The sequence below is a fragment of the Benincasa hispida genome, chromosome 7 (assembly GCF_027475165.1).
Source record: "Benincasa hispida cultivar pf3 chromosome 7, pf3_genome.v1.1, whole genome shotgun sequence".
NCBI classification, from domain to species: domain Eukaryota; kingdom Viridiplantae; phylum Streptophyta; class Magnoliopsida; order Cucurbitales; family Cucurbitaceae; genus Benincasa; species Benincasa hispida.
The window spans coordinates 18321896-18335249 of NC_143484.1; the positions used below are offsets into that span (position 1 = coordinate 18321896).

General features: G+C 26.0%; 1 non-coding gene across 1 annotated transcript; it reads right to left on the reverse strand.

Moving 5' to 3' along the window:
• Nucleotides 1-1062: 1062 nt before the first annotated feature.
• On the reverse strand, nt 1063-1142 carry TRNAL-UAG (transfer RNA leucine (anticodon UAG)). Its single transcript has one exon. It is a non-coding gene; the product is annotated as a tRNA-Leu (tRNA).
• Nucleotides 1143-13354: the final 12212 nt, after the last annotated feature.

Genomic DNA, 13354 nt, shown 5'->3' on the forward strand with positions numbered 1-13354 from the left:
AGAAAATAAGATAAAATATGCTTAACTTTTAAAAACAAATTACGAAATAGTTATCTAACGAGGTCCTATATTGATACATGTTCCCATTTATATTAATTTTAATTATATGAATCTAACTCATATAATTAATATTTAAATCATATCCAAATTTTTATTTTCTATCAAATAAACTTTATATTATAATGCATCATATACATTATAGTAATTATATCATATATATAATTATCTAAAATTAATTATATCACACATAATTAATTCCCTCAATTAATTTGACAATTCAAATTAATCCAAAATTGATCCTCATTAAATCCTCGTTGAGCTACAGAGGAAACCACATAGTCTTATAGATTGAAGCTCCAATGGTGCTTGAATAATTAATTAAATTCTTTTAAAATTATTCAACATCCATTAACTATTGGATACTTCACTAAAGATCGATAGTTGCACTCTTCACACTACAGATATATTTTCGTGTCTATTGGATATAACCAGTCACCAGCGCGATGACCCCTCACAAATTGCTCATAATTACAACTGAACTAAAATTACCGTTTTGCACCTGTAGTTACTTCTAACTCCTCAAGTACCGCAGATCTCTCTAATGAACAATAAGTCATAGTCTTGTACAACCCTATTCACCCCCTCAACTGTTACCATTAGATCCTACAAGAAATAGATAATGGAAATTGTATGAATAAAAACAAGGTTGAAATACTATTTTGATCCCTATATTTTTTGTTTTGATTTATTTTGGTTCTTATACTTTTTAATATATCCATTTTGGTCCCTGTAGTTTTAACTTTGATTCATTTGGTTTTGTACTTTTAAAAAGAGACTATTGTAGTACGTTCATTTCCCTTTTTATATCATTTTCTATGATCAAAATGGTCAGTTTTTATATTCAATAATCAAAATGAACCAAAGTTGCAAGTACAGCAATCAAAATAAACATGTTGAAAGTATAACAAAAATCAAAATGAACTACCATATAAATTAAGTATAGGAACCAAAATGAATAATTTAAGAGTATAAGAATTAAAAAGAAACACGAAATGAACATGTTGACAGCTGTGGGATTTGAACCCACGCCCTTTCGGACCAGAGCCTAAATCTGGCGCCTTAGACCACTCGGCCAAACTGTCTTATTTTTTTTATACAAATTTGTATCATAGAAAATTAATGTGTTTCATTCTCTTAGTGCCATGTTTCAATATTATCATTAATACTTATTGTTATTAATCTGTTTGTCCACTAATATGTTCCATTATTATTATTACAAATACATACTTGGTATGTATTTGTCTTGTTAGATTTTCCCATGTTTAAGGAAACATTGCAAAATCTTCCTATATTTGTTGTTGGATTTGAATCCAAATGATTTTCGTCTGCGTTAGTGCAATACAACTTAATCGTGCTCTCTAATATACTCAACTTGTTTGAGCATCTCGAGAATATAAAGTTTGAGTTGATGTCAGGTAATGTTTTATTGTAACTGGACTTTCATTTTGTGCAGTATCTATGGTGACATCGAGGTCGTTAATTTGAGTGATTGACACTTGAAAGGGTAATTTCTCCACATTTTTCTAACTTTATATATCTAAAGTATTTATCCTCGTTGGAACATCCCCTTACTATTTCTCACAAAATGAAAGAAAAAAAAACATAAACATAAGAAATGCCCACAAATCACACATAGTGATAAATGTTTAACATTTCAAAATGAAGTGAATTAAATCTTTTGCCTACATTGAATGAAAGGTAAATCCAAAGAATGGACCATTGAAATAGGTGGGTTTGTATATATATAATTAATACCGAGATTTGCCCAAACTATCAAAATTTTGTTCTTTGGTTAAGTGGTTAACCCATTTGAAGTACAAAATTGTACCTGCCCTGCCCATCTCCCAAGTTTTTACCTTTTTAATGTTTTTCTAAAAATATCATTTTTTTTATATATATTATTTTGATATAACGTATGTTTATTTTCTTCCTTTTTCTTATCATTTTGTTTTTTAAAATTAAATTTATTTTCTTTTAATTTTTAGCATGGTTTGTATCAATCTTAAGTAAAAGTGTCATATTTTTAGTTAAATTCATAAACAAAAATGAGTTTCAAAAATCTACTTTCTTTCGTTTTCAAATTTTGACTAGGATTTTTGAAAATATGGGAAAAAATAGATATTAAAGCAAGAGATTTAAAGGTGAAAGAGGTATTTCAAAAATAACAAATAAATAATTATAAATGGTTATCCAAACGGAGCCTTAAAAAATCATTTATTATTATTATTATTATTATTATTATTATTTTATCAAAGTGTGATTTGTAAATTTCAAATTTGTCCTTCCACAAATGTTTAATTTTTAATTATTTAAAGCTGTTGTCTCTATTTTGTTAACATAATAAAATAAAACACTCGATTTTATGTCAATGGTAGGATTTGAAATGATTTTTTCTTTAAATTATAAAATTTATGTTAATGGACTAAAATACTTGGAGCCATTAATTCATCAACTTTCCAACCAAATATTTTCTTAATAGATGTCCATTTTTATTTCCTTTTTATTCATTTTTTTTATCCCTGGCTTGTGCACAACAGTAGCATTAAATCTTGGGATGTCCAATTTTTGTTTCTTCTTTTAATCATTTTTTTCTCCCTCTCCTGTGGACATTATTATTATTATTATTATTTGTTTTATCATTATTAATATTATTTTGGGAGAGAGAGAGTGAATGTTTTATAAAAGGATTGAGCACATAACTCAAACCCTAACCATATTTCAATTAAATGTAGCTAATGAATCCTCCCATTACCTTTCTGTGTGGTAGTATTTTTATCTCCCTGTTCCTTAGCTACCATACATATTCTGAATTTATTCTTTAATTTTTTAGTTTTCATAAATTAAAGCACTCCTGAAACTAAGTTGCTTTCCTTTTTTTAAAAAAAGTTAAATAATATATAATTAAAAAAAAATTAAAAAAAAAAAAAAAACATGAGAGCTTGTCTCATATAATCCCTATAATATACTTTTCATTGAATTTATTAGCTGTGGATCCAATACATGCTAACATGTAGCTTTATTAAAATTTCATTTAATGAAAACAAATTAAAAGAAAGAAGAAAGAAGAAAATGGTAGTTAAAAATTCTTATAATTTAGTTTCGATCTCATGTATAGATTTGTGTTGTTATATATATAAGATACATATATTCCCATAAATACAATGAAAATGGAGATTGAAATTTTGTCTCTATTTTAAATCTTATACAAATTGTTTCCTCTTTTCATGTATTAGCAAAAATCTGCAAATTTTAAAAACCTATGCTTGGTTTGAAATGTTAATCAGTACCTGTCCACCGCCAAGAAATCAATGTTAGTAACTTTCTTTGTTCATATTTTGGTTTTTTTTAAAAAAAAAAAACTTAATATGGAATATCCATTGCCCATTTACTTATTAGGGTTACGCGGATAGATACTTATTTTATTTCATTGATAAACGATACATATATTTAATAATCTTTATTATTATTCTTACTTTAATCTATTATTTCACAATGACTTGGATTGAAACAAAGCAAATGTCCAAATACTCAAGATTATTATCAGAAATGTCCATATCAACGAGTATTGACAATCAAATTAAAATTTTTGGTACTTCTTCGGCCAAATTATTTCCAAATTACAAATGTAAATGTTCTAAATACTTAAAGTTAGAATAACGTGGAGAAATTACCTCTTCAAGTGTCGAGCTCACTAACGTAGCCTAAAATGGTTCTAGGTGCTAATGATCAACTTAATTCATTTTTTCTTTTTTGATGTACTCTCTCATTTAGTGGAATATGAATGTTGCTAAAATATTGAAGATAATTTTCTTGTAGTCAAGTATTTCCTTTTTTTAGTGAAGCTTACTTTAAAAAAGAAAAAAAAATATATGTATATTCTTAAATAGTAACATTGTTAGGTTAAATCTTCTCTCTCAATTAATTATATAAATCAAGAGAGATGGACAAAACTAACATTATCTTAAGCATTGAAATAATTGAAATTGAAATTAAAGTACAAATTAACGTTGCTAAAATTAAGCACCAAGGTATGAGTTATTTAATTTTATTTCAATCCAAACCAACGCAGCAATCGACGTATCAATTCAAGGAAAAAAGAGAGTTGTAAATATAACAACCAAATTCAAAATATTAATATATATAATACAATGTAAAAGAATTTACATATATAATAAATTTCGATTCAGCCCTTGCATATTATAATTCAACTTTCAATTTCAATTTTCTTCGATTCAGCTCTTGGATATTATAATTCAGCTTTCAATTTCAATTTTCTTCTTAATTACTTATTTTCGAAATATTCAACAGTTTTCGAAAGAAGAGAAAAAAACACTAAAACCTCGAGCCCAAATATTCCTCGAAAAATAAAATAAAATAAAACCTTCACCCCAAATAAATACTATGTTTTAGGGTAATCGTAAAAATATATATTTACATATCATAGAAGGAAAGTATTAAAAATTATATGCCGTGTGTTTAGATAATTTCAAATTTACATTGATATATTCTTTTATTCATTTACAATATATTTTCTTCCCTAAATATCCTTATTTAATTAGATTATGTTTTAAATTATTTTATTTAACTTTATATTCTTTCCTTCTTTTACAATATATTTTCTTCCCTAAATATCCTTATTTAATTCGATTATGTTTTAAATTAATTTATTTAACTTTATACTCATTCCTTGTTCTTGATAATATTATGTCCCAAAATATCCATCATTTCTCTGATGTTTAATTGCATATTGGGTTTAATTTAAAGTTTAGTTCTTATGATAGAAAATTATTTTTTAATATTAAACAACACTATATTAGTTGACAATATGACTAAAATAGAAAGAAGAAAAGAAAGAGGAAAAAAAAATAGTCCTTCGTTCAACTTAGTGACTACAAACTCATATCTCTCCGAACACACACATAAAATAAAAGAAGACAATGAAATAGAACCAACCACCAAAATCTGAGTTGAATATATTCGAGAACGCGATCAAATTTATGTCGCACTGATGTGTTTGACAATACGTAGGTGAAAATGATTCAGTTCGAATCCAACAACAAATATGGGGAGATTTTTCCCGACAACGACAATGGCGATGAGAAGTAGAATTGTAAAAAGAAGTGTTGCTAGCATGGATTATATATATTTGCAGAATTTACACGCTAATAAATAATATAATAATGAAGGAACAGATTTTTTGGACTAATGAAAGATTCCAGAGAGAGTGATGCTTTTATTACTTGCTTATTATATATTATAATTATTTATTTCTTTGGAGGAATATATTTTCTTTCTAAATCTGTTTTTAATTTTAATTTATTTCTCTGAAGTTTAAATCTTTTCCTTTCTGGACTTTCTTTAGATGAAACTCCATTCTTTTTATTTTCCAATCTCAATTTTTTTTCTATGGTTTTATAGCTCTGTCTAGATGTTTTAGTTGGGTTAAAATTTTCCTTTTAAGCAAGGTGAAACACAAAAATACTATATTTTAAACTAATTTTTACTTAGATTAAATATAAGACTTTAATTAGATTGCAAATGATGGTATATCAACATGTAAGGTGTCCTTTGATAACCATTTTATTTTTTTTATCTAGAACATTGCATCGTATGACAAATACATTTTTAGAAATCAAAGTTATGACTTCAACTCTTTTATAAATGTAGGTGTGTCAATTACGTAGAAATCATATAGCAATTATATAGAAATCAGATAACAATCAAATTTTTAGGTAGAAGTTTTTTGACATGTTTGCAACAAAAACAAAACCTAAAGACACGTGCCCATTTTTTTTTAAAATTAAAGTTGCAATTACCACTCTTTAATTTTTTTGTTTTTTGAAAATTAAGTCTATTTCATCTCATTTTTATTCAATAGTTTGCATCTTAGAGTTGAATTTTTAATATCTTCATATATCTCATGGTCTCTCTTATAACTTGCATCCCCTTACTAGAAAAAACATTATTTCATATCTACTCTCTTTTCTTATACCTTTTAATTAAAAAAAAAAAAATCATTTATGTTTATACTTCCCTGATGAATGCAATAATTGAATTTACTCTTTATGCAAATACATATATATTTATTTTATTATTTTTTAAGTAGTAAAAGTATGATGGAGAGGACAAATGAGGTTAGCGTATGCAAAGTCAAATTAATGATTTTTTCTTTTTTTAATACGAAGATATAAATGATAAGATGCATCTTGTATCCCTCTTGTTTGGTTGGCTTTCCTCTAGCTCTCCTTTTTTTAATCAAACTTTGAGCTATTTGGTTTTTATGTAACTTTTCTAGTTATGTATCGTTTTTGGACCGAGGCATGATAGGATGCTATTGATCTATCAACCTAGTTAAGATATCTGGACACACCTACTCATCCCTCAGGTATTAACCTCTCGTATTTTGTTAAAAAGAAAAAGGAAGGTATAAATGATAGGGGAGGAAATGGTAAAGATTTAGGTAAATATAAATAAATATTAAAAAGAATAATATATATATGTATATATATTATGAGGATGGATTGAGTACCAACTACCAAAAGAAAATTGATAAAAAAGAAGAGACATGTTCTTTATCAATGATTACTAATTTTGTTCACATTTTGGTGGTTGATTATGTTTCATTACTCAACTCAATATACCAATTCCATGCAAATATTTTGTGTTGGTGTTTATGAAAAAATTATGCAGATAGATTATACAAATACTTAACTAAATATTTATTGATAATATCATTATGTTTTTCTCCATAGGATTATAAGTAGCCATCCACTTATTAATCAACTGTCAAGTGTCTCTCGCTTTACTAATATAAGAAGGGTATAAAAAAAAAAACGCTTAATTAATTTGAAATTCATTTAAAATCATAATAATGAGTGGGTTTTGTAGTATACAATAGACAAACCATGATTATAGCTAATAAATAATATATCTGAGACACACAGAGATCTGTACCCAAACCTACACTGTTTTCCATCTTTCTCTTTAAAACCGTAAACCAAGCCATCAACCTCTCCCAACTCTACGATAGATTCTTGACACAACAATCTCTCTGTCTCTCCCTCTACACTAACATTCTTACTACTCATCGCCATTGTCGGCATTGCCCCAGATATCCCAAAGTTTCAATCGGGTTTTGGTTCTTTTACGTATCATCAAACAAATCTATGTGACACAAGGTTGTTCGCACTATCGAATGTTCTCAATTCCTTTGAAAATCTAAATAATATTGAGTTTTAGATGAGGTCAGGTTTGCAACTCTACTTTAACCGGTCTTTTGTTCAGTACAATATATGTGTTCACATCGAGATGTTCAACATAAATCAACGACACTTGATGGATTTATTTCTCCTTATTTTTCTAATTTAAAATTTTTAGAGCACTTAACTTTAAAGGGTACCATAAATTTTAATCAGATTGTCTTGACTTGTTAGTCTAGATATTTCTAAAAATAAAGTCAATAAACGGTTGCCAAAGTTTAACAAACGAATTTAGATACAAGCTTCTGGTAATCCTTCCTAGAGATCAACATTGACTCACCAACAAGTGGAATTCACAACTCACTTTTATGGAAGACTATAATTTTGATCATTTTCATTATCGTCACTTCCAGAGAAGACTATAATTTTAATTTTGATTAAAATCCAAACCTATGCAATATAAATTAAAGTAATGATAACAAAAAGAATCAAAGTTATAGTTTTCTCTGAAAGTGAACTGCGAGTTCCACTTGTTGGTCAGTCAATCTCAATCTTTAGGAACGGATTACTAGAAGCATGTATCTGAACACGATTCTTGAACTTTGGCAATCGGCCAGTGAGGTTATTTTTAGAAATATCTAGATTAACAAGCTAAGACAATCCTACTAAAATTTTTGGGACCTCACGAATCAAGTTATTTTTGCTTATAGCTAAGTGCTCTATAGATGTAAAATTAGGAAAGTAAGGAGAAATAAACCCTATCAACTGTAGTTGATTTATGTTAAACACCTCGATGTTGTCGTGTATATTGCACTGAATGAAAGTTCACTTACAGTAAAATTGAATATCTGATCTCATCTCAAACGAAATATTATTTAGATTCTCAAAGGAATTGAGAACATTTGAGAGTGCAAATAACGTTGTGTCACACGAATCTATTTGATAATACATAAAAGAACCAAATTTCGATTGAAACTTTGGGAGTTCTTTTACGTATCATCAAACAAATCTATGTGACACAACGTTGTTCGCACTCTCGAATATTCTCAATTCCTTTGAGAATCTAAATAATATTGGGTTTGAGATAAAATTAGATTTTCAATTCTACTGTAAATGTACTTTCGTTTAGTACAACATCCGTGATAACATCGAGGTGCTCAACATAAATCAACAACATTTGATGGGATTCATTTCTCCTTACTTTTCTAATATTACATTTTTAGGGTACTTGGCTTTAAACGGATATAACATGACTCAGGTATCATAAATTTTAATCGGATTGTCTTGGCTTGTTAGTCTATCAGAAATTTTGTTTTTTTTGGAAAAAGAAGTTTATTAAAGCACCCTTAAAAGTTGTCAGATAATGCAATAATGAAGTTCTTTTACAGACTAATACACATACAGTGGGTTTTAAAAACATTAAAGCAGTGAAAACAAAAGGTCTCCAACTATATCATCAACAAAACATTTTAGTAAATAAAAGATATTCATTTTAATTTATTCATCAATTCAAATGCCGTGCATATTATTTGCTCTAAAACTATACAATTATATTATCAATAAATATTTAGTTAAGTTTGTTTAATCTATCTTCATATTTTCTTCATAAACACAACATAAAATATCTATAGAATTGGTATATTGAGTTGAGTAATGAAATAGAATCAACCACCAAAATCTGAACAGAATTAATAGGCATAGCATTATAAAGAACATCTTTTCTTTTCTTTTTTTATCAATTTTCTTTTAGTAGTTGGTACTCAATCCATCCTCATAATTATATATATATATATATATATTATTCTCTTTTAACATTTATTTATATTTACCCAAATTTTTATATCTTTTTTTTAACAAAATACGAGAGGTAGAAAGATGCAAGAGGTTGACGGATAAGTAGGTATGTTCAGATATCTCAAATAGTAAAAAAATATAAAAAACAAGAAACCAAAATGTTATAAAACAGAACTTAAAATTATAGAGTTTATAGAATGGATAAAATTAAGTTCAAATTTTAAAATGTCGCATAAATGAAAATTTATGAAAAATTATAAATATAGAAAAATATAAATAAATTAGTAAATAAATATTTTATTTTTAAATAAGTTAATATTTCTATTATTTATATTAAGTTTATAGGACTTATATTTTATTACTTATTTTTTATGTTTTATGAATTTTTCTACGTTATAATAGAAATATCCACTCACCATTCATATTAATAATATTGGACGGATGAAAATAAAGAAATATTGATAAAATTATCACATGTACATGGAAATTTAGTACAATAAATATAGTAATCTAATTCAATGTGATAAGATGTGGCATTCATCACCCATAAGGTTTCAACAAAAAATATTAAAAAAAAAAATGACAAAAGAAACTTTAAATATTTTGATCTACATTTTTCATAAATTACTATTTTAGATTGCTTGACGATCCAATATGAATTATTCGCTTTTTTTTTATTATTAAATATTAATAGTTTTTAAATTGAAATATTTATCAAACCATCAATATTTTAATTATTAATTTATATTTTAAAAAGTTAATTTATCAAATAACTGGTTTTCGATAATCTAAGCATTGGTAAATATACCAATGACCCATCAGAATTTTAATCTCTCAAACTATATGATTTATATAATTTGTGATTCTAAAATTTGTTTCGAAAATAAAGAATTAGTAGAAAACAAAAACGAATGGTCATTTTTTTTACAATATTTGAAAACACGTTTGATTCCAAATTAAAACTTTGAAAAAAAAAAAAAAATAGACAATTATTATTTTTTTAAAATGGACTATTTTAAATGTTGTTTTTGAAAATAAGTATACCAAATAAGTTTTAATTTCTTTCCTTGTATTTCTTTTTTTGTTTTTGAAAACATAAAAAAAAATAAACCGAGCTAAACGGGCCTCAGTTATTGAACATGTTTTATTTTCTATTAAACTTGATAATTATTATGATGGTTTAAAGATCAACAATATTTTTTCTAAAAAAAAAAAATCAAGAATATTTATAAAATCGTCATAGTAAGCATAGTTCAACGGACATACAAATGCATTAGCGTTCACGAGCTCTATAATTCAAATCTTCCACCTTATTATACAAAAAAATATAGAAATGATAAACGAAATTATTTTAAATAAAAAAACTACTGAAAATATTTACAAATAATAGTAAAATATCACAATTATGTGATAGACCGTGATAAATAAATTTTTTTATATTTATAATTATTTTGATTTATTTTTCTATATTTAAAAATGAACCAAATTACCATGGATAATTATAGAAGTTATAAAAATATCTTGAGTTTTTTAGATTGTTAAGAAATTTAACAAGGTTAAAATTTTGATTTGAATATTTTTTCTTGTATTCACGTTTCACCATCAAAAGGGTGGCCACTCATTTTTCAAATGTTACTTTCAATCACAAATTATTTAGTCTCAAATAACAGATTACTTAATATAAAATGACTATCAGATAGTATTTACAAAATATTTAGTATTAAATAACAATTACAAACTACTTATAAGTATCAAACAGAAATTAAATGATTATCAGATAGCATTCACAAAACACTTAGTATTAAATAACAATTAGATACAAATCACAAACTATTTTGTATCAGATAGTAATAAGATGACAATCGCAAACTACTTAATAATAAATAGTAATTAGATAACAATCCCAAACAATTTAGTATCAAATAGAAATCAAATAATAATTACAAACTATTTAGTATCGAATAACAATATGATGATAAATCGATAGCAATCATAAAGTTCTTATTAGCAAATAACAATAGCGGGAAAATCAAATCAAAATCAAATGTGAATCATGAAAGGTGAACTAGTAAAAAACTTGATGAGGATATTTTGAACTTTTTAATCTTAGATTTAGTTTTAAATTTTTTAACTGGCCGGTTTTGCTATATGTGCAAAGTAAAAAATTGGTGGTCATGAATGCAAATATTATATTCTATTTTTGCTAAACTTGCAAGTCCCCCTTTGACACTTTCTATTCTTTTTATTCATGAAGTATTGAGAATCTATTAATTCATTTCTACGATGAGAGATACCCTAAAATTTTGTATTTTTGTTTACTTTTTTTTTTCTTCTATTATTACTATTCTTCTCATATGGATTTACATACCCTCTCCCCGACCTTTACCTTTCTCCATTTCATTTCTTGTTTTGGCCTTTTAACATTTTTCATTCTTTTTTATTTTTTTATTTTTGTCTGATTATTTTTCATGTTAATTCAATCATCTCAAAAGAAAATATTGAGAATCCATTAATTTAATGTTGTTATTTCAATCCTAAATCTTGATGTATTTTAGAGTACTTTTTTAGATTTTTCTAAGTGGAACACTTAAATCCTCTATTTGAATGAATTTAGATTGTGTTGGTGAGCAAGTTGGATTTTGTTTGTTATATCTTTTATTTGTAATTTTTTTATTCCTAACCATTGAAATTAATGATTTTTTTTTTGTTACATTTTAATTAATAGATATTCGGCTTATAAAAAGACAGCAGGTGGCATTGAGATTCCATTAATTTATTTAGTAGAGGTAATGTTGATATTTCAACCCTAATTTTTTATGCATTTTTGTTTACTCTAAACCTATGAACTTTATAACTGAGAAAGAATTCAACGAATTGTTCGGATTTGATGGGATTGGACGTAGACCTTGAGCACCCAAGAGCCTTAAACAGGTTAGTACAGATTCCTTGAAACAATCTGATTTTAATGCTTATGGGCCTGTTGCTTCACACAGAGATTTTTCTGTTGCTAGCAAACATCTATTAATGTGCAAAGGGGTAAATATAGCCTAGGATTAAGTTTATTTAGATTTGAGAGTAAGAGAGAGCCCATGCAATTTCAATCATCGAATTTCGTTAATTGAACATGCAATCGATTTATGCCTGTACAATAACTTGCTTGACATGACTAAAGTAGCCTAACTGAACTAGCCTCCACAGTGGCAGGCGACTAGCTAGGATCGAACTACGAAAATGTCCTAAATGATAATTAAAAGGATATTTGTAATACATAGCAGAATAAGAAAAAAAATGTAAAAAAATATTACATCTTTAAAATATTTGCAAATATGGATGAATTGACTAGTCAATCTTTGATTTTTTTTTTAATTTCCAATTTCGCCCTCCCTTATTTTATCTTGTTGTACACATTTTTTTAGCTTTTTTATTTATTTTTTTTCTTTTCTTCGATTGTTGCTTCTTCCCTCCATTTTTTCATTTTCTTTTCTTTCTTAGTTTTTGCTTCTTCTTTTTTATTTTATTTTATTCTTTCATTTATTCGATTTTTGCTTTTTTCCTTTATTATTTTTTTTTTATTTTCTTCTTTTTCTCTTTATTTTTCTTTCCTTTGTTTTTTCTTTTCTTTCATTTCCTTCTTTTTTCCGTTCTTTTTTTTTCTTTTTCTTTTTTTTTAAATTTTCTTTGGTTTTTGCTTATTATTATTATTTTTTTATTTTCTTTCTTCAGTTCTTGCTTATTCATTTTTTTATTTTTATTTTTTTCCCTTTCTCCGATTTTTGCTTCTTCTCTTATTTTTTTTTATTATTTTATTTCTTTTCTTTTCTTTCTCCGATTTTTGCTTCTTTCCTTTCTTTTTCTTTTTTAGTTTTTCTTTCATTTATCCCTTTTTTGCTTCCTTTTTTCTATTTAATTTTCTTTCATTTTTTGAATTTTTGCTTCTTTTCGTTCTCTTATTTTTAAAATTTTTCTTTCCTTTATTTAAATTTTTTCTTCTTCCCCTTTTTTGTTCACAAGAATTATGAGGTTGAGTTCCGTACACAGAACTTAAAAGTACTAAATTCATAAGTGACTTAACACCAACAAGTCAATCATCAAGTTTGATTATTATAACAAATAATAAATATAAATAGCAAATGAAAATCTAAGTGATAGCCACTAATATTTTCTATCATTAGTAGCTTAATCTTTGATTATATTTTCGTAGTTAATAGCCATTTATAGAAATCTATCATTGATAGCCAACTTAGTGAATTTAATTAATGAAGTTGAATCTCGAACTAAAATATATGTGGAATGCCTAGAAG